This window comes from Akebia trifoliata, chromosome 13 (assembly GCF_017979445.1).
Source record: "Akebia trifoliata isolate Shusen 1 chromosome 13, ASM1797944v1, whole genome shotgun sequence".
NCBI lineage: Eukaryota > Viridiplantae > Streptophyta > Magnoliopsida > Ranunculales > Lardizabalaceae > Akebia > Akebia trifoliata.
In genome coordinates, this window is record NC_141387.1 from 29,703,589 (window position 1) to 29,723,026 (window position 19,438).

The 19,438-nt window shown below is 35.5% G+C and overlaps 2 long non-coding RNA genes across 3 annotated transcripts; both read left to right on the top strand.

Annotated features, from left to right (window-relative positions):
• The first annotated feature begins 2,255 nt into the window (after positions 1–2,255).
• LOC147388243 (uncharacterized) lies at positions 2,256–7,320 on the top strand. Of its 2 annotated transcripts, XR_015171104.1 has the most exons (5): positions 2,256–2,607; positions 4,887–4,998; positions 5,618–5,686; positions 6,460–6,551; positions 6,639–7,320. It is a non-coding gene; the product is annotated as an uncharacterized LOC147388243 (long non-coding RNA). The 2 variants fall into 2 exon arrangements; XR_015171103.1 differs by lacking the exons at positions 2,256–2,607; positions 4,887–4,998; positions 5,618–5,686 and having other exon boundaries at positions 5,694–6,551.
• A 2,903-nt stretch (positions 7,321–10,223) lies between these two features.
• On the top strand, positions 10,224–11,649 carry LOC147388244 (uncharacterized). The gene is made up of 3 exons (XR_015171585.1): positions 10,224–10,371; positions 10,526–10,591; positions 10,945–11,649. It is a non-coding gene; the product is annotated as an uncharacterized LOC147388244 (long non-coding RNA).
• The last annotated feature ends 7,789 nt before the right edge of the window (positions 11,650–19,438 follow it).

Here is a 19,438-nt window from a genome sequence, read left to right on the forward strand (position 1 = left end):
AAATTTCGAGGAAACCCTCTTCATTACAATATTTATGATTTATCCATCTAATTTTAGTTATACTCGTACTCGTATCTTGCCGTTATGTAATCGGGGGACTTTACCAGATAGGCCTAATTATTGCCCCCTTTTTTATTATTATTTTTTTATTATTATTTTTATTGAAAGCTCCTTTGGAGTTCTAACAAACTCCAAGGGAACCCTTGCGTTATAAAGATTGTTACCAACCAAACCTTATTTTATAAAATTTCCTATGTAGAAAAACTTAGAGCCGGGATCCACGTCAAAAATTCAAATTAATAAGATTAATTTGGTACTTTACATACTTTGTAGCTATTAACCACCTCAATTTGTGGCTTTCAAAAACATGATCTAATGCCACAAACATGGTTTTAAATTTTGTTTGAGACCGAAATGAATTGGACACTAAGACAACTTGTTTAATTTGTCATTAAAATATGCATTTGTCATTTTTATAAGTTAAGAACTTGTGAGTTCGTCACTTTTAATATCTACAAATTTATTGGTATACCAGTGAATATACAAGTGACGAATTCACTCGAAATACATGTTTTGGGAATTAAAATGAAAAGTGTACCCAAATCAGAATTTGGACATAAGTTGCGCACGTTTTGAGAAAAATCCTTTATATTTGTTAGATTTAAGATTTTATATAGACCTAATCCTAATTGTAAACAATTGTTGAAGTTGTTTGAACATGTTATAATTCTTTGTAATTTTGAAATAATAACTTCAACCAAACTTTTGTAATGTTGAATGGTGTGTGTTAATCTACCCAAAAAAAAAAAAAAAAGTTGTCATAAATAATTTAAGAAATTGGTGTGTAATAGTTAAAAGTTGCGGTGCCAATAATAATTTTATATTTTTCCTCCCAAACCTTTGTACTGTAGTCCATTTAGTAGTAAACTTTTTTCTTTCTTCTTCAACCTCATCTCTCATTATAATGTTTTTAAAATATTCAAATTACCCTTTTTTCCTCATCTTGTGAATGAAAAATGGAAAATGATATGCTTCTAATTTTGAACGTTTAGATGTATTTTTTCGATCTACTTCAATGATTTACACACACACAAAATGGAAAACGAAGTTGAGATTCTATATATATTCATTTTTGGGCGATTACATTGTAACTTTTGATTCTAGTGTCCGTTTTTAACTAGGATGTATGCATTTTGAATGTTTCAAGAATATATATCCAGTATTGAAGTTGAAAAAAAGTAAAAGAAAAACGGAAAAAATCTGGATCGCATTTACAATATTGAGTTCACTCCATTTTAATGGCAAGTTAGACAACTTTTATTATTGAGTTCAATAAAATTTTTGAATTCAAGCTTTTGTAATGGATATATCCACACTGTAGTTGACATATCTGCCACAATAGCTCTTACAAATGTCCCCCTCAATAGTTTTTGAAATTTGATGAATTCAACAATAAGAGTTGTTGTGGCGAATATATCGATTATATATTTGTCGTATTTATAGCTTGAATAAGAAATTTTAAAAATGTCAAACTTGGCAATAAAACGGTTAAACTCGACATTATAAATGTGATACATTTTTTTTTTTTTTTCGTTTTTCGACTTAAATATTGGATAAACTTCTCGAAATACCCAAAATGCATAGATCATGGTTGCGTAACAGACACTCGAGTCAACAAGTTACAACGTAATCTTCAACTTCAATTTTTTTTTCTTTTTTATTTTATAAATTGTCTTAAGAAAAAAAAACATCTAAATGTTCAAAATTGGGAGTATATTGTAATGCCCCATATTTTTATTCACATATCTCGAGGAAATTTGTAGGCAACCAATATAATTTTTTTTTGAGTTGGAATTTGATAAATTTGATTACACCATTAGATGTGCAACAAAAAATTAATCAAAATAAACTATAAGATTGCAAAAATCAGAGTTCGGGACACAAACTTACTAAAAATACGAGAACAATTATATTAATGATCATTATGACCCTAGGATTAAATAACAACATAAAGACAAATTTATAAATTTTATTCTTAGTACGTACTCTCCCTGCGTCAAAACAGTAACATTTCGATGTCACTGTAGCGCTAAATTCGGCGGCCCTAATCCATCATTTATATTTCGTCAATCCACAGCCCACGTTTAGGCCTATTAAAAAAATTCGACAGGCTTAGTGCACCGAATTCTTTTCCCTCGTTTTAACGGCCCATCTCTTAATTACCGAACTCTCGAGTTTCTCTCGTCTCTCTCTCATTCGAGTTTCTCTAATCTGTAAGTCTCTCGTCTCGATCTCTCGATCTCTGATCTCTCCTCTCTCTGTAACTCTCTCGATCTGTATGTCTCTCGATCTCTCATCTCTCTCTCACCTATTCGATTGATTGATTCAGAAAATTACTGATCATCTTCTTCGATTTAAGCTCAAATCGAAGAACTGAATCTCAAATCCTCTCGATCTCGTCGTCATCTGCGCCTTCCAAGAACTGAAGCTCAAATCGAAGAACTGAATGAAATGTTGATTGAAGAAGAAGGAGATTTAATTATTTGAGTCAGATCTCAGGAGGAATTTAAGAGGAGTTGACAATCATCTAAGTGATCACAACAAGAAGTAAGTATTAGAAAGAATCAAGGTTCTTTGTTATCTGAATCTATGAGGGCTGTTTTCTTTCTTTCATTCATTCTTTTTTTTCATTTGGTTCTTTGAGATTTAATTTTGATCTGTTTAAGAAACTGTGAATTTGCAGATCTAAAATATGAGAATTGGTTTTTCAAATACTAAAATTAATAGGTCTTCTTTGGGATTTTGAATTATTTATGTAGATCTAACTGTTGATGTTTATCCAAGAATGTTTTTATGTTTTCGACTGATTGAGTGACTAAATTTTCGAATGAGGTTTGATAACATTCCATGTCAAAACCTAATTTGTCTATCAATCTCCAATATTTTTTACTTTTTTTTTTTATTCTGATTCACATAAGGAAAATCACTGAATATATCATATTGCTTGTCATATTATCATATATGATATTTTCCCCTAACAAAATGATGTTATCATCTCCTTTTTACGACCAGCTTTGTTACTTATACCTAATTTTTTTTATTGTCCTTGATACTATTAGAACTCTAAAATCCGTAGAATTTTAGTTATCGTGTTGTTTTTGCATGCTATTATGTGTTTTAAAAGGGTTGCAATTCATCCATATATGTGGATACACATATCATGTGAAGGAGTTATACTAAAATAATCATATATATAGTTGAAATGAAAACATATTTGACATACACAATACCTTAAAATAAAATCTGAGGTTCTACTAGAGTTGTGACAAGATTTCCTAGAGGTTCTGTTTATCATTAAAGGTATTGTTTAGTATGGTAGAAATTGTGTATGAATAGGTTTTGGTTGGGGTCAGGTCACAATACTCTGAATGAATGAATGTGTGATGAGATGGGCTGCTTTGAAGGGATAATAAATAAGGAAACCAGGTGGCTGTGTATATGGGACTGCTTGAAGAGGATTTGAGAGGGTGATGGATGTATTAGATCTCAGCTTTAGGAGCTTTTGATGTTGCAAGTAGGGTTAGGGTACACATGAAAGAGGAGATTAAAAGGGAACTAGATTCTTACCAATTTATGGAGGCTAAGGTCTTGGGTCACATCAACCTCATACACCAGAGGAGGGAGAGGTGTTATGCCTCTCTAGCAATATAGCTGGAACAGAACTCCTGTTCTTATCATTATCATTAAAGCTCATCCCAAAAATTTGGTTCCTCCATTTGAGTGTGACTTTCAATCCAAACATAAATGCATATGCATTTTAGGTGTTTCATAAAGATATATTCAATGGAGAATTCACCACTTTTAAAAGTGGGGAATTCGTTGCTTTGTTGGTGGTTAATACATTGCTTTTGAAACTAATGAATTAGTCGTTATATAATTTCTTTAAGAAATATTTAAAATGCATATATAATAATAAAATAGCTACTCATGTAGAGGTTTTTTGGGGATTTCGCTCTTTGAGATTTGTGTACTTTATTTATCCCAAAATAAGCCTGTATTTACCATTATGATATATCATTTAATTTGCAAGGAACAAGAGGAATTAGTTTATACTTTAAAATATATTGGTATACTTTTCAGCGGTTAGTCTAAATTACTTGACAAACATTTAAGTTATGGTATACTAACTCAATTACTGAAATATACAAACATCATATCTCTCCATCCCATAAATCAACGACTGACTTAAAGAGTCCATCAATTGACACTAGCCATTCTACTTTAAAAATCCTTTCTTGTGGAATAAGGCCCATCATTTGCAACTCCTCCTTACTTAGCTCCCAATCAAATATCTCCATATTTTTCTTCAATCTTTCCTAAAAAATGATAAAATTATATATGAATGCAGTATGAGATTTAGCAGTCGACCCAATAGGTGATATACTAAGGGAAAGCCCATTGATATATGGTTTTTGTCATGTGCAATGAAGACCGATAACAGCCCCAATTAGAAAGAAGTGTAAGTTGAAGGTTATAAAAGAGAGAGATGACCAAAAAGGATAAAATATGACGACATTTGAATTAATGTAAGAAATGGCTCTCAACATAATTGTATAGGGGAACAAGATACATTCAGGTGACTTCAAATTTTGGGGATAAATCTTTGATGACGAGGATGTATTAGTAGTTATTATGTCTGCTATCATTTGTTAGCATCAAGGCTTCTTCAGAGCTTGTATGTGCATAGGTCCTTTGCCTCTTGTGGGAATTCTTTTATGCATGAGGCACAGCATTGGTAATTAAATGCTAATAAGCAAGCCCATCTTTAGTTCTTCTGTCTCTATATAAATAGTGTTGCTTATTTATGTGTATTTTCTGGTTTGCAGGTGGAGAGTGATGCTATACATTGCTAGTGTCCCTGGTTTTATCATTACCCTTGGGGTGATGTAGAGAGAGGTTTGTCGGCTGCTCCCCTCTGCGAAAGGCGACCATAAAGGCGTAAGTAGTTATCTCTTTTGTTAAGTTAGCTATGTGGCAAAACCATGGGCTGAACTAAATAAGATAGCTATTAGCTATTAAGATTATAGAAGTGATAAATACTTGGGGCTGGACTTGGAAAGCTCTAGAAATTCCCACAAGGGTGTGGTTGGCTTTTTAATTTCACTATAGTCTTTTTATAACTGATTTCAGAATCTGTCATCTAGTCAAGGAGTTGAATAATGCTTCTAGAAGTGGTTGGTTGGTTGGTTACTGGTAAACCACTTGTTCTGTGTGAGCTCTCTTAGTTAGTATGCCATCTATTTAAGCATATATTATGAGAAGAAACCTATCATTTTTATTTTGGATGGGTTTAGAAAAATCTAGGGATCATTTGTTTACTGTTGTTATCATCAAGGTTTAAATTCTCATCTCAAGGCACTGTCGTAGTCTAAAGATGAAAACTCAAACAGTCTCTATTGAGACAGTCTGAAAGCATTGAATATTTTGGGATCAAATGTTCCGTTCCATTATCAATTCTCAGTAGAAATCAAAACATAGTCTCTATTTAGATGCAATTCATGGTCTCTATTTACTGTTGTTTCTAGGTTTATGAACTCATAGTTGAAAATGTTGGCAGGAATTTCAACTATGGTCCAACAGGTGAGACATTGGGGTTCGATGGCCAACTAGAACCAATGAACTTTGGGTGAGTATGATGACTATAGGAGAACGATTATTCTTCCATGTATCTCAAATTTACACTATATATTATAGATCCATTAGTGACTACATCACAATAATACTAATAGTGAAAATTTTGACCTGCTTTATTTGTCTAACAAATTCCACAAGTCACCTCCACAAATCCACTTTTTTGTTGTTGTTGTTGTTGTAAATGCTGCATTTGGCAGGAAAGTTAGTGTTTTGTTTTGTGCTTTCGAACTTTCTTCTGTTTTCATAGTAAAAAATTACCTACTGTTCACTTTAGAAGATCTTTGCACATGCTGTTATTTGCAATTTTTACTGTCAGTTACTAAAATTCTGAAAGACATGCTTTTGATTTTGTGCCTGTCTTATGAATTTTTTTTTTCCAGCCTCAATAGGCTAAGTAGAGATGCGTGCTCTTTATTTGTGTTTGAGGACAGAAGTGTAATTGTTTGATTGATGATGCACGTTGTACATATTTCCAGGTCAAGAACACAAGAACTGTGAATCGAACCGGGCAGCTAACTGGCTATAAGCTGGTGCCTGGTTAAAATTGTTTGTCACCAACCCTTTACCTATCAAATGCACTCTTAGACCAGCATTAAATACACGTTAATACATGATCTTTATTGTGAAGTGATGCCAGGCAATACCAGGAGGCTTTTTTCCTTCACTTATCCCTTTAATTAGAATGAAAAAGAGATATATAGTATTTGTATGGAAATAGGCTGGGCGTAAAGGCTTTCGGACTGTTTATTTTATCTATTTTTTCAGATTTTGGACTGTTTAGATGGGTGAATTTTATCTATGCAATCAGCAATCATTATGGTAGCCTAGGTGGTGGTCACTATTCTGCATATGCAAAGGTAAGAGACATAAACCAGAATCTGCTTCTATTTGGGATTTGTTGGTGTATGATTGAGAATTTGTAATTTATTTTATCGAATGTGCAGCTACTTGAAGGGGACAGGTGGTACCATTTTGATGACAGTCACGTTTCTCCTATTAGTAGAGGTGAAATCAAGACATCCATAGCTTATGTGTTGTTCTATCGGAGAGTTAAAGTTGAATCAGATGAAGGAGCAGGTGAACAATCTCAGGTTCATTCTCCAAGCAATTAGAGCAGAGCACTAGATGGGATGATGAGAAGCAACTTCAAGACATGTACTTTGATGAAGTCAAGTTCAGGATGGATACTTTCCAAGGAACTTGATCCGTTTTCATTTGGGAAAATGAAAACAGCAATGCCAAGTTCTATGGGATCATCTTCATGGAGTCAAACAACATAAAACTTTGAGTTGGCCAACTAGAACCAATGTACTTTGAATGTTTTTTGATCTCCAAAAGTTGAAGGTGCAAATGTAAAATTCTTTCATTTGTGGTACAAGGGGTTCCATTCTTTCATTTCGATGGCGAGAGGTCTTTCAAGTTACTGTGGAATCTGAATTCAATGGAGAAAACACTCATTGTACATGATTGAACTTGGTTGTTTTAGGTCCATGTCATCAAGAGTGGATGGTAAAACCTTGTTTTAGGTTTTAGACTTCATTACATTGATGTATGTGAACATGATCTCAGGAATTCTTACAATATGTGAGATTAAAATTTTGACTTATATAAGTAATATTTTTTTTTAAATCTTATTATTCTTTGATACTATGAATTGAATGCTTGAATGCAAATTGGTGTGGATGGGATGTGAATGTCAATATGGATATGAATGTGTGATTTTTTTTGTAGGTATGGGTTGAAGACAAATGCATAAAAAAGAGTTTTCAGTAGTCTTTAAATATAGTATTCGGCGGCCTAAAGCCGTCGAAATTCTGTTAAAAAATTCAAATTCGACAGTTTTGGACCGTCGAATTTAATAATTCGACTGTTTTTGGCTGTCTAATTTATAAAATTCAAGTCGAATTTATAAAATTTCTATGGTTCTTAGCCGTCGAATTTTTTTTCGACAAGGCAAAATTCGACAGTTCAATTCGACGGTCAGGGCCGATGAATAGTTACATAATTCGACGATTTTGGGCCGTCGAATTTTGTGTATTTTCACGTAGTGTCTCCTCTTCTAAATAAAATCCTAGAGAAATCGTTGCCTCCACAAAGCCTTCCAATTAGATTTTTCTAGACTTAGAGGATTCATTAGATTTCAACGAAGGAGGGGATAACGATCACCTCGTCGCAAGTTTCAAGGGGAACCGAAAAAACGAATCTTTGAATCACCATCTTAAGGAGAAGACTTTGACTCAACTTAGTTTTTCACTTTTCTTTGAGTTTTAGCATCAATGTAAGGTAGGAAACTTCTAGACCTTCCAAATAGTCATTATTTTCAATGTATCGTAGCTTTTGATTTTAAAACCTGATATACTTTATTTTAAATTAAGAAAAATATTAATCTCTTATAAAAATCATATATAGAATTGTTTGTTTAGTGTATTTTCTGGTTAAAAATTATTTTGAAGACTTTTTATAGATGTGAGGAAAAATCGTCGAAGGGATGACCAATCTTTTTTTCTCGGTCAACCTAAGGAAGTTCGGTCGACCTACCTTTTACCATGGTCGACCGACCTTTATCCCCATGAAGAACTTGAGTGTGAGCAACTCTTGGGTTATGTCGATTGACCTATCGTCCTAACAACTTTCGGGTTCAGTCGACCGAACTACCTTAGTCTCCCGACCTTATGTAAAAGGTTGTAGTTTAGTTTGTTTTCAACACTGTTTTTTCCTACCAGCTTATACACTTTTTAGCACCTTAGTTTCATTAAAAACATTTAAGTTCCAATTTACTTTAAGATATTTAATGAAAATAAAGGATTACCCCCATTTGGAAACAATAAGAATGATTTAAAAATCCAAATCTCAACAAAGAAAAATCTAATTTTTGAGTTTAAGAACAAAATATGATTTATGACGTTTTTGTTAGATTTTTTGAATCTTGACTTTTTGGACTTTTTGTTCGAACTAAACTTTTAAAATTACATGATGTCAAATTTCTTAATTAAGACTTTCATTTTGCAAAAATCCATTTTAATTTGAAGAACTTTGAAAAATCATTTTTCCAACAGTTAACAAAATTTTCACTAGCTTTTTATAGTTTTAATCAACCTTTGATGGTTTTGCCTTGAAGTACCTACATAAACTATCTTTGACCATTTTCGTCATTATATAGAAATTCTTTTATAAAATGAATCTTGACATTTGAATTTATTGAAAAATTTACTTTCATTTCTTTAAATAATTAATAAAGATTTTGATTGAGTTGAGAAAAAAAATGATTTAAAGATTTAAATTCGGAAACGATCCGAGGCCTAGCAAGAAGCCATTACATCAAGGATCTAGGGTTGTCTACTATTCCTCATAATGAGACATACAAATATACTCCAGCCAGAGCTCATTACATCAAGGATCTAAGGCCAAGCAAGAGGCCGAGGGTTGAATATATGGTGTTTTTTTCTCAACTTAAGCTAGATCATATTGTATGGTGCAGGGATTGGTGCAAGATTAATCCAAGGTTGAATATGGAAAGTAAGAGACATATGATCCTTACTGGCCTATTCACGACAACTCTTTATGCCCCTCTTCGAGTGCTCAGACAATTTGCTTTGATCCAGATTACGCCACAGATTGAGCTAGTATTCGAGGACTTGCACATTCTAAATCATACAACTTCACCGGAGTACATGAGAAATTGCAATCACACTGGATCAATAGTAACCAAAACCTAATCAAACCTACACTATGTTTTCTTGCAAAAATGTCTCAAGAATATAACCAATGATTCTACCAGACTTATCCAAATTATGATAAGAAGGCTGCAACAACGATTGGTTGATCATGGCATCAATCCCAATCTTTGAACCTTGTATGCATTTTATAATTGTTTGTTTTTGTGTGTTCTTTAGTTGTAATCCTTGACTGGAATTTGTTGATGCTGTAAAATTTTCTATTTTGTCTCGAGCAAGGTAGAACCAAATTTTGACTGTTAAGACTAGAATAGATCATTAATAACAAGACTTTAATCTCGAGCAATAATATATGGGTTCAAAAAAAAAAAAAAAAAAGGGAGTATCTATTAGCATGAATGCACAAGTATCCTGAACCATCACAAGGTTGAGGCCCATCATTCTCATAGCATTGCATGCCTTAAGAATGAGGCAATCCAAAGTCATACCTCATATTTCTAACAGTTATTTTCCAAAGTTACTAGAGTTTTTTCTAGAGCTATCAAAGTCATTTTTCAAAGTTACTAGAGCTCATGCCAAAGTTAGTTATTTCCATAATTCATACCGGAGTTATCTACTAGAGTCAATACCAGAGTTGCCAGAGTCCATACTTGGGTTGAGTTCACACTAGAGATTGTTTTCCAAAGTTATCAAAGTTTTTCTGAGTCACTAGAGTTTCTTAAAGAGTTTGTATTTTCTTTTTAGAATTAAGTCATAAGTCATTAGTTCAAGGGAAGTCCCAAGAATATTCATAAGTTGTTTCGAAACAAAAATAAATAAAAAATCATAGCATTACATCATTGATCATTCCTCGAGTGAAAGGGAAAATTGCTTGAAAAGCTACGAAAATCCAATCGTTTCTCGATGAACTTAGGATTGACGAAGATTTATCAATTTCTGAGAGAAAATCCATTTCGTTCCTCAATGTCGATCGATTCTTTGTCGAAATCCATTCCTCTCCCATGTAAGATATTGTTTTCTTTCAATTTTCTCTTCGATCTATCATTTTCTATGATTTTGGAACCCTATTATGCGATTTTTAGTTAGATCTAATTTGATTTACCATTGATTTACATGTATTCTTTCCAACAAGGTTTTTGGCTTCGAGATTTGTTCAGAAAATCAGTTTGTGTGTACAAATCGGGTTTTCTTTGGCGTCTATGGTGGATTTCGTTCAAGGATTGGTTAGGGTTTCGTTTTTATATTTTGAACTTAAATGTGCAATTTGAATAAAGATTTAGTGCTTTTAGTTTAGAATTTTTTTTTTCCTGATTTTTAAATCATGCTGTGGAGTTCTTCAATTTGCAATGATCGATATGAGACACTAAAATGTTGAAATGAAATATCCCTTGTATTTTTAGTCAGCAAAAATCTGTTGATTGTGTAACCGAACCATTTATTTATGTAGGTTTTGCAAAGCCATCTAATTTTGTAATTAATCTTGAAATAATGGGAACTTATTTACTGTTGATTGTGTTTGTTCAGTCTTTACAGTCAATCTTGCACCCCCTTTCATTGACATTGTTCTATGTTCTAGGTTGGGATCATTGCATTGAAACAATATTTTGTGAGTTTACTGATCCTTGGTTCACTGAGGATGCTGGCTAGCTACATTGCAAGTGTTTATGTGATCAACTTGGGTTCAAAGCCCTCTTCACTTAGTCGACTTACTCACCGGAAAAGAACGAGGTTAAACCCATTTGGGCTGCTTTTACTTCCTCCCCTCTTGATAATTTGTTTGCTCGTATCAGATTTGAATTACTCGATAAAAATTTAAATTGTGATTTGTATAGAACTCTATAGTTTATACGTCATAAATGGGGTTTACTCGTTCTGAAGCATGAAACTTTTTATCATTATTGATGGTAATATTACTAAATTTAATACTCAAATAGTAGTGATTATAATTATTCTTTTTTATGAATTATTTCCAATAAATTTGTGATCGTAATAATTCTTTCCATATAAATTCTATTTAGGAAAAAACACCAAACGGATAAAACTTCGGTTAAATTGCGTAACCGGATACCATTTTAAAATGTTTCTTATTCGGATTATTTTTCTTGATGGTGGTTTGACAATCTACTTGAAAAATCTAGACAAGTATAACGTATGTTATCTCAAGTACAAATGGCTATTTCTCATATAGACAGAGGATCACTTGATTCTTATCATGCACGCTTTGTTTTGGTAGGTAAACTACATTAAGGGGGCATCACACACAAGAACCTTATAATCCGAGCTTGGGCACCACTCAATAAGAGGTTGTTCACAGCTTAGAGACACATTTGGTTGCAGAGTATGTATATCCATATTTTTTTTTATGCTCCGAGACATTTGGTTGTTCACATCTTTTTGTACGTGCGGTAAACATTCCCATGTACATTACTCTTAGGTGCACCTCAGTAGTATTTACAATGATTATAGAATATGGTCTGATGGGTCAAGAAGTATTCATATAGAGTTGTTGGCAGGTAAGCAGCTCTTTCTCAACGCATCTCTCTTTTAGCTCATACTTTTGTTCTGCATGCATGTTTAAAAGAGATGCTATTTTTCTTACTAGTGTAAACAATATTTGTTGTCCATAAGACTACTTGAAACTGAAGTAGACACCCCTTCCTGTGCTTGGTTTAGGGATATTGATTTTGAAATTATTGTTGTGGATGATGAGAGTCCTAATGGTATTCAAGAAGTTGTAAAACAGTTACAGCAACTGTATGGAGAAGATCACATGGTAAGTGTTATACTTGGGCCTGTAATTTTTTTGGGCTGGTTTATTCAGGCTTTGTGATAACCACCCATGGTTTTGCTCTCGATAATGCAGCTATTAAGAGCTAGGCCAAAGAAGCTTGGTTTAGGTATGCCTATCCTCTTTTTTTTTTTTTTGTTTTCTGTTTAACATAAACAATTAGTGACTAATATGCGATCCCAAATTTATTTTAGTCACCGCTTACTCTCATGGGCTGAAGCATGCATCCATAAATTTTATTCTTATCATGGATGCTGATATATCCCACCATGTAAGTGTCTTTGATAGGATTTAGGATCATTACATGGTTTTGTTCTGGTAGCATACTAGGAACTGTATAGTAGTAGATATAGCCTATGATACCTTGATGCTGGTATATGTGTCAAATCAAGTATGATAAAGGATGTAATGTAGAAAATGGAAGAAAATCTTAGATTTAAATTGTTGTCTAGAATTATATTTACAAGACATCAATGTGACTATAACGATGTCTAGTTAGAAATGTTACAATGAAATATTCATGATTTTCAACTGTTTAAATTCCATGCCCTTGTGTCACGGCCGTATTCTTTCGAAGCGAAGTCGTGCGGCGCAAAGGGGTCAAATCCACTTGTAAGCCTGTAAAATGATCGTACACCACACACACGTAGCTAGCAAACAAGTAAATGAGGCAACACGAGGCAAAGCCCGTAGGCAACTTTGTTGATATAATATTGATTACACGGGATAACGCGTTACAAGCAATAGATGATCCTATGACACGCGGGACTTCCACGGAGCTGGGCTTTAAGGGCTTCAACAACGTGGGTGTTGGTCGGGGATTGGGATAGCACTGACACCATTCCTACAAAGAGTATGCTAAGTCTTTCCTAGGTTTCTAGAAGGAAACATCAAAAGTAAAGGCCGGTCATATTCCCTTATTACAAAAATGCCACTAAGCTAACAAGAGTGCCCTGGCACGGGGCTGACATGTACCTCTAAGCTAACAGATATGCCCTGGTATGGGGGTTGACATGGCTTCATAATGAGCCTTACATACTGTTACATGGGTGCCCCCGGGTAGCTCTGGGGCAAGCTTACACCTAACTCTAGGTGATAGATGATATAGCCGTTACAGACTCCCCCCCCTATTCTGTCGACGTCCTCGTCGCATTAACCTGGCAAACTATTCAATCGACTGCTTGAAAGGTTGTAGATTCTCTGCACTCTCCTGTGTGACTTCAAATTCTGGCATGTTCTGTGTGACAAAGTACTCCATGTGCTGCTACTGCTGTTGCTGGATGGAACTGCTGCTGAAATGACGTCTTTGAGAACTTTATCGACAACACGCTCTGGTTAAAAAGTTGAATGAGAAGATGTACTTGTTGGAATGCTGCGCGCGGGATCTCCTATATCTACATGGTACGACTTGAGACTTCTTGCATAGATGACAGAGTGGATGCTGCGTAACCTGTACGGTAACCAGAGTTTAGCAAACCTGTACATCCTTGGACTGTGTCTCCTGTAGTCCGAAACAATAGTGTGAGAAGTTAAACACTGTCGGCCTGTAATAAGTTCAAAATTACTCTTGTTGGAAAAAGAGTTCTTCTGAAAGGTGGAATTAAATAAATTCGCCCAATTCTGATGATCGGCATTGGCAAGATGCCTAAAATACTCCAACGCAGAATTGAATTTCTCCGTTGGCCAATCTGATTGATGATGTACATTGGTTAGAAAATCAAGCTGGAACCCAAGTAGTCTGCACGGTCCGTCCCATAACTTCCCTGTGACTCTTGAATCTCTAACTCTGACAACACTCTGAGGTACATTCCAATTCTTGCTGACACTTTGACGAAGTAATTGAGGGGCTTCTTCTGCAACTTGAATCTTATAGTAACCTGATCTCTGACCTAACTCTGAAGAACACTTGGCTATCCCACGTTTATCAAACAAGTCGGTAACTAGCTGGATAGGATACTTGTTCTGGAAGGTGATCTTTTTCGATGCTCGATAATCGATACAACGCTGCGAAGACCCAAACTTCTTCTATTGCTTGCTCAACTCAACTAGTTTTGGAGGATTCATCTTGAAAGGCCTCTCTATAAGAGGTGTGGCAACAGGTAGTAATTCATTCTAATGATCTATCGACCTACGTGGTTGTAATATGTTCGGAAGCTCATTCGCTATCACGTCATCAACTTCTACTAAAACCTGTGTAACTTGTGTGGGAGTTGAACTATAGCCTTGTTCTGCGGATTCAATTCTCAAGGAAGCAATATACGGTTGCTTACCTTTCTTCAACCCTTTCTTCACCTGAATGGCCGAAATCAACTTTCCATATTCCTTGCCTGTGGAGACGGGAACAAAGCTTAGATATTCACCTAGCATACCCAAGGTGTTGGCAAATGTCATTGGTACAACCCTGTTCTGTCGCATGAAATCCATCCCAATGACAACTCTGAACTCATCGAGCGGAATTGCTAGTAAATCAAGCTTACCCTTCCATGTACCTATCTTGACGGACACTGACTTGACCGAACCTTGGATAGGAGTGACTTGGGAGTTTACAGCTTTCATACGACTTGAACCCTTATCGAGCCGGATATTGAGACGCTTCGCTTCTGTAGGGTTAATGAAGCTGTGTGTTGCTTCTGTATCAACCATTGCCTTGGTGGTCTTCCCACCAACTTCAATATCGATATACATAAGACCCTTCCGTTTCTGACTATTCTGAGTCTCAGATGTCTGTTTCATTGCATTCAAAAGATGCAAGGCTCCCATGTGAGGAGAGTCTTCATGATCTCGTCTATTCGTATTTTCGTGACTAGGGTCACTCTGGAAGCTAAAAGTGCAGTCAGTTTGGCTCACTGTGGGCGCTTAAATGTTTTGTGAGGCCCACCACACAAAACACATACATACTTGTGACGACGCTTGACTGGCGAGGTACTTCTGCTCTGTGAAGGAGATGAGTTCTATGAGGATCCTGGACTAGAACTCCGTCTGTGCCCTCCATTCTGGCTATTCAAAGACTTCTTTGTGTACTCAGGTTGCTGGTAGTAACCCTTCGACTGAGGATGTACATACTATTGGCTCCCTCCCGTGGGAGTATAATCAGTCAACCGCTCGGTTGTTGTAATTGCAGATGCGAGATCTTCCACACGTTGCCGTTGGAGTTCTGTCTGAACCCAAGGCTTGAGTCCTTGGAATGAGAACAGCTTGTCTTTCTCTGACATGTCACGGATATCAAGCATCAGGCGAAAAACTGCTTGACGTACTCGTGAACTGTACCTGTATGTTAGAGTTGCCTCAATGTTCTGCGAGCAATGAACTCCACGTTCTTTGGTAAGAACTGGTGCTTCAATTCTTTCTTGAGGTCCTCCCATGTATCGATGGAACATTGGCCACATTCCATCTCGGTGTACTTTGTTCGCCACTATAGCTTGGTGTCACCTGCAAGATACATAGAAGCAGTTGTTACTTTTACCTCTTCGGAATTCGGACGAGCTACACGGAAGTACTGCTCCATGTCGAACATAAAATTCTCGAGCTCTTTCGCATCGCAAACACCATCGAAGGTGCGTGGCTCAGGTACTCGCAAGCGCGAAGGAGAAGCATCACTACTGGTAGGCAGTTCATTACCGACGGCTCTGACCAGGAGGCCTACTTTCGTAGTGAGCTCCGTAATTTGTTCCTGTAAGGCGGCTAGATTTCCTTGGGCATCTTCCTCGAGGTCAGTCACTCTACCTCTAAGGGTCGCGGATTCTTCTTCCAGCGTGTGCTGTCAACCATCTGATTGAGTAATACCATCAATGAGACCGAATAGAATGGCTACCTTCTCTTCTAATACCTCAATGCGTTCCTTGTTTGTACGTGGTGGTGGTGTGTTTAGATGCGTTACAAACAATAGATGATCCTATGACACACGGGACTTCCACGAAGCTGGGCTTCAAGGGCTTCAACAATGTGGGTGTAGGCCGAAGATTGGGATAGCACTGACAGCCTTCCTACAAAGAGTATGCTAAGTCTTTCCTAGGTTTCCAGAAGAAAACATCAAAAGTAGAGGCCTTTCATACTCCCTTATTACAAAAATGCCACTAAGCTAATAAGAGTGCCCTGGCACAAGACTGACATATATCTCTAAGCTAACAGATATGCCCTGGTACGGGGGCTGACATAGCTTCATAACGAGCCTTACATACTGTTACCTGGGTGCTCCCGGGTAGCTCCGGGGTGAGCTTACACCTAACTCTAGGTGACAGATGATATGACCGTTACACCTTGGCCTTCTAACTTCTTCATATGGTAATGGCAGACCTTTGGAGTAAATGTATGTTCTTTTACATCTTCTAACATTGTACATCCCTTTGAAGCTTCTTTAGATGATTAAAACAGGGTTCGTCACCAGTATGTTTATTGCTAATAATTCAGTATGGTCACCCGTTTAAGTAAATGGCATCAAAGGTTTTCGTGTTTTCAATTTTAGCTTGCCCTCAAAAGGCTCATAGAAGTTCCACAATAATGGTGAACTCTTTTGTATCGAAATATATACAGATGTATTCCATTTAATTTTATTACCTTTGTGTTAACATAATTATTTATTATGCGTTATTTATGTCAAAGTACTTTGCTCTAAACTCTATTGATTTGCTGGTTTGGAGTTTTATGTATCTGCCACTGTATTATTCTTCATTGGATATCAGTCTTATCCTACTCATGCATGTGGTTTATGGTTTTTCATTTCTATCTACGCTTCATTGAATTGTATAATTGGGTAATGGGAGAATTGTTTGTGTTTTAAATCGTATTATATTTTTTGCTTGCTCCAGATGTTAAGATCATAAAATTTGGTGACGTTGTTGAGGCTAGAACAGTTCAGTTCTCATCGCTAATACCTTTAGTCCATCCCTATGAACTGCTTGTGTCTGAGGGTATATCACTCTTCCCATCACCTTTTCTTTGTTATTTGGGGTTATAGTGTTACCACCCGTTGCGTTAATTCCTTAATTTGCAACTATTAATAGGTTATGGTGTTGGATTCATATGCTCAAATCTTCCATGGATTCTTGAGTTCTACCAGTTGGACACTTGGAACGCACTCTTAAGTTACCAATATCATGCCTTTAATATCCTAAATTTTTTTGACATTCATTACTATGTTAAAAACAAAATCTAGATTCGACGTACGTGTTTGATTTGCTATGGTTTTAAAAATTAGCTATGGATTAGAGTTTGATGGATGGATATTTTCAATCTTTCCCTTTAAGGAATTATTATCTTCTATGAATTATCAAGTTATTTGTTCATTTGCTACTATTGATATCTCTTATTGGAAGAACATTAGGAATGTTTCTTGAGGTTGAAAAACTCCAACCCGATTGATGGCTTGAAAATTTCAGCCTAACATTCTTCTTATTATATAAGAACATTAGCTTGACGACCACCTAATAATTGTCCCACCAAAACCTTACAAATATTACCAATGCTGGTAGGTACAAGAATATTTCCAGAAATGGCACACAAAAGCTTAAGAAATCTCATCTAAGCTTTGGCTAGTTGTTCCCCTATTCTAGGATGTTTAAGATCATTGAATTTTTCAGATTTAAATAAGAAAGCTAAGTATTAGTACCATAGGTGGTTAGTTTTCTACAATTCCCGGATTAAAAAGTAGCCAAATCAGTTTTTAGCTAGTTGGAAATTACAATAAACTTAATGACCATGCCTGGAACATAGATAGTATGTCCTTTGGCGACTAATTCAAAACCAATGTTGGCAAACAAAGATAATGATCTATATGTTTGGTACAATAATTTCTTTAACGTGCCTCATCTCAAGAATAGGTGGGACTTGGGCAAAGGAGATTTAATGGATCTGTTAAGAGATTCAAAGGAACCAGTCTCTGATTAATGGCATAAAGAAAGCTACCTTTTGTGCATTCGTATATTACTTGGAATGACCAGGCTTCCTTCCTTGAAACTTTTAGGGGTGTGCCAAATTTTTTATGAGTTTGGTTTGGTTTTTCGAGGATAAGTTGATTTTCTTCTTGGGTTGCTCTGTTTTTATCTTTACTGTTGCTTATAGTTTTATTCTATTTGGAAACAGTTTTCTCTAGGGTTGAACTTTCAAGAAAGAATAAACAAGTAGAGGAGCAAAGAGAAATAAAACAAGATAAAAAACAACTAGGATTATAACCCATTAGGACATGGCCTTTTGGGCAGGCATAAGTTATCATGTCCTCTCCCTACATTAGATTACTATGATATTTTTTTATAACCCATATTCCTATAATTATTTTGTTTGGTTGTTAGACCTTCTAGAATTATAGTTGGCATCTCTTTTTTTTTTTTTTACTATATCTTACTAAAAGTAGAGTAGCATTCTTGTCTACATTTATTGGAGAAATCAATTTCTGTAAACAACATCCTTCCAAAAATTTATTATTTCAGAAAATATTTGATGGTGTTTGATCCTAACATTCCCCCCCCCCCCCCCCCCACTACACACAAAAATAATATTTTCCCGTAGTAAGAAAAATCAAGATAAGCCTCCCAACAGAAAAAATGTACTAGGCAAAACCAATATTAATGGTGCCTTATTCTAGCTACTTAGGGTCATCGATACAACTCTTGTCCATCATTCATTTCTATCCAGAACCATATATTTTGAATTTCATCCAGTATCAACACCATCACTAACTTTGAATGAAGAAAGCATGGAGAGTTCATGTAGGAACTTTTGTAGTGGTCAACACATTTTGATTGCAGAACAAACACATTGGGCTGTCTGCACGACATTTAGTTAGGAGCCCAAGGTGTTTTAAACTCCAATTAAAGCATGCCACTTAGACACGATACCTTACTGGATCCTGATTCGTTCTATAAATATAAACATATATGTAAAAGGTAGTTCCTAGACATGTTTTGTTTGAATTTAGTAGATTTCTTACTTTTTTTTATTTTTTTGTGTGTGAGTGTGTGCTTGCGTGTGAAAATCCAAATTTTGTGTGTGTGTGACATGTCATTGAAGTTTCTTGATCGAAGAGAGGGGAATCACAGCACTTGCCTTTGGTATACTATTATTTTCCAATCTGTTTTAATGTAATTCAAAATGAATCTGATTGTATTCTCATCTCATTTAATATAGGTGATGGAAATATCCGAATTGGAAAGACTGCACTCAAAAGGGTTGACAGAAGCTTGTAATTGCATTCTGTTCAATTCAGGGGTCATAGACCTGGTGTGCGAGGGGTGAACGTTGTTGTGGATTGGCAGCAACAATCTGTATATTTGGTATAAACTACAGATTT